This window comes from Impatiens glandulifera, chromosome 1 (genome assembly GCF_907164915.1).
Source record: "Impatiens glandulifera chromosome 1, dImpGla2.1, whole genome shotgun sequence".
NCBI lineage: Eukaryota > Viridiplantae > Streptophyta > Magnoliopsida > Ericales > Balsaminaceae > Impatiens > Impatiens glandulifera.
Genome location: NC_061862.1, coordinates 100,099,580 through 100,103,457, shown reverse-complemented (window position 1 = coordinate 100,103,457; position 3,878 = coordinate 100,099,580).

Below are 3,878 nucleotides of genomic sequence, written 5' to 3'. Positions count from 1 at the left end.
ATTGAGTCGAAACTATAGTCGGAATAACACGAAACACGAATTTAAACACGATTTAACTCGACATGAATAAACTCGTGGATACGAATTAACACGACACGAAAGAGCCCATGGATCATAATATTTTGTGTGAGTCAAGACACGATATAACACGCATAAGATTAAGACACGAAACAACATGATACGATTGAGAGTCTAACACGACTTGTCCGATTTGAATATGACCGTTTAGGCACGATGCCCAACTCTAGTCCAGATGTCAAAAAAGCCCTCAATGCTAATGATACTAACCTCACTTATGATTGGGAACATGCAGGTTCATTTATTTACAATTTAAAAATATATTATTTTAATTATCAAATCATTTAATTTACCAACAAATAACGTTAATGTGCTGAGCTATAATAACCTTAATTCCTGAGTTTAGAGAGCTAATAGTAGACGGAATTTGCTTATGGATTTAAAGGTACTTTTAAGTCTGGTTAATTTGATATTAGTTTATTTGAAATTTTTATATTTTATAATACAGTGGTGATGTAGATGGAAGGGTACCCGTTATTTTAAGTGAATACTCTATTGCTTCAATGAAACTCCCATAAAAAATGAATGGCGTCCTTGGGTATTCAACCAAGAGGTATTATTATTATTATTATTATTATTATTATTATTATTATTATTATTATTAATAATTGGTCAAAATTAATTTAAATATACGGTTTAAAGAGCAGGACATGAGGTGCCAAGTTACGAGCCTGGAAGAGCTCTTACTCTTATTGCTTCCTTTCTTAAGGAAAACATCTTCCACCTTTCCAAGATTATAATTAAATAAATATCATTACACCCTATTATTATTTATTATTATTATTATTATAGTTATATACAGGCTATTATTATTTATTATTATTATTATTATTATTATTTTAGTTATATACAGGGACGGACCCAGGATTTCGAACTGGGTGGACTTGAAAAAAAATTAGGGTGGCCATAAAATAATAAAGAGAAAATTTTAAAAAAAATAATTATATAAAAATAAAATTTTACCATTTTTTAATAATTAGATAAAAATAACAATGAATTATATTAAATTTTTTTAAGAAATTAAAAATAATTTCATATTTCTACCGTAAAATAATTTTTTATTCTTTTTTTCGGGGTGTGCTTTAGCCCACTCGAGCCCTGGTTATATATTGGGAGAGGTTGATGATGATGAAGTGTTTGTTATTCTATAAATTTTCTATATATAGATGTATCAATTAATTTTAGTTTCAATAAAACTTATTTATTTACTTATTATAAGGGTCACATATATTCATTTTATTTATACAAGTTATCAAGAGTGTGATCTTTCTTTTATAGAATAATTGAAATGAATTGGGAATATAACATTAATTGATTAAGTATAATAAATAAAACAACATTCTAAAAACTAAATCGGATGAATATTAAAGGATTACATTTCATTTTTTTGTTTAAGCTATTTTAGCTGGTTATAAAATTTGAAAAAAATAGTATATTCTTTTAAATAGAAACTCTCATTTGTATGAAAATTTTCTTTTTTCAATCTGAATCCAACTTCTAATTCAAATGATTTCAATCCAATCTTGTTGGTTTTTTTATAACTAAAACAGGGTCAAACATCATTTTATCTATTTTATTAATTATATCATATAATTCATTAATAAAATTATTTAAAATATATTTTATTTTATCAATATATATTAATAAATTTTAAATATTTTTATAGAAAAAAATCACATCTTCAAAATCATCCAACTCAATATTTTATAAATAAGTTGTAGTTAATTTGGATATATATGTGAGATTAAATAGATATTTAGGTCGAATTCTAGGTTAACCCGCCCATAAACTTAAAATGGTTAAAAATAAAATTAAAAATGTTATATGTATGATTCGAATTCGCAACCTAACAAAACAAGTACAACTCTTTAACCAACTAGACTATTAAAATATATATTTTTAATTCAACACCAAATTTGATTAACGCGGGACGTTTTAACAATATAAGTTCAACATTTTAACTAACTAATATATATATAGATAATGATACTTAATTTTAAAAGTGTCTGTATTGTCGGGTCGAGAGCTGTGGTTAATTTGGATATATACGTGAGAGTAAATGGATACTTAGGTCGGATTCTAAGTTGACCCGCCCATAAATTTAAAATGGTTAAAAATAAAATTAAAAATATTATAGGTGTGTTTGAACTCGCAACCTAACAAAACAAGTACAACTCTTTAACCTACTAGGCTAATAACACTTTATATTTTTAATTCAACACCAAATTTGATTAAAGCAGAACGTTGTAACAATATAAGTTCAACTTTTTAACTAACTAATATATATATATATATATAAATATATATATAATGATGCTTAATTTTGAAAGTGTCCGGATTGCCGGGTCGAGAGCTGTGGTTAATTTGGATATATATGTGAGAGTAAATGAATACTTGAGTTGGATTCTGGGTTGACCCGCCCATAAACTTAAAATTGTTAAAAATAAAATTAAAAATGCTATAGGTATGTTTTGAACTGTCAACCTAACAAAAATATTTACAACTCTTTAACAAACTAGGCTAATAACACTTTATATTTTTAATTGAACACCAAATTTGATGAACGCGGGACGTTGTAACAATATAAGTTCAATTTTTTAACTAACTAACTAATATATATATATATATAATGATGCTTAATTTTGAAAGTGTCCGTATTGCTGGGTCGAGAACTGTGGTTAATTTGGATATTTGGGTCGGATCCTGGGTTGACCTGCCCATAAACTTAAAACGGTTAAAAATAAAATTAAAAATATTATAGGTATATTTCGAAATCGCAACCTAACAAAACATATACAACTCTTTAACCAACTAGTCTAATAACACTTTATATTTTAATTCAACACCAAATTTGATGAACGCGGGACGTTATAACAATATAAGTTCAAAATTTTAATTAACTAATCTATATATATATAATGATGCTTAATTTTGAAAGTGTCCGGATTGTCGGGTCGAGAGCTTTGGTTAATTTTGATATATATGTGAGAGTAAATGGATATTTGGGTCGGATTCTGGGTTGACCCGCCCATAAACTTAAAATGGTTAAAAATAAAATTAAAAATGCTATAGGTATGTTTCGAACTCGCAACCTAACAAAAACATTTACAACTCTTTAACTAACTAGGCTAATAACACTTTATATTTTTAATTCAACACCTAATTTATGAACGCGGGACGTTGTAACAATATAAGTTCAATTTTTTTTAACTAACTAATATATATATATATATATATATATATAATGATGCTTAATTTTGAAAGTGTCCGAATTGTCGGGTCGAGAGCTGTGGTTAAATTGGATATATATGTGAGACTAAATGGATACTTGGGTCGGATTTTGGGTTGACCTGCCCATAAATTTAAAACGGTTAAAAATAAAATTAAAAATATTATAGGTATGTTTCGAACTCGCAACCTAACAAAAACAAGTACAACTCTTTAACCAACTAAGCTAATAACACTTTATATTTTAATTTAACACCAAATTTGATGAACGCGGGACGTTGTAACAATATAAGTTCAACTTTTAACTAACTAATATATATATATATATATATATATATAATGATGCTTAATTTTGAAAGTGTCCGGATTGTCGGGTCGAGAGCTTTGGTTAATTTGGATATATATGTGAGAGTAAATGGATACTTGAGTCGGATTCTGGGTTGACCCGCCCATAAACTTAAACGGTTAAAAATAAAATAAAAAATGATATAGGTATGTTTCGAACTCGCAACCTAACAAAAACAAGACTCTTTCTCAAATTATTCTACCATTTAAGTATTTGGAATACATCA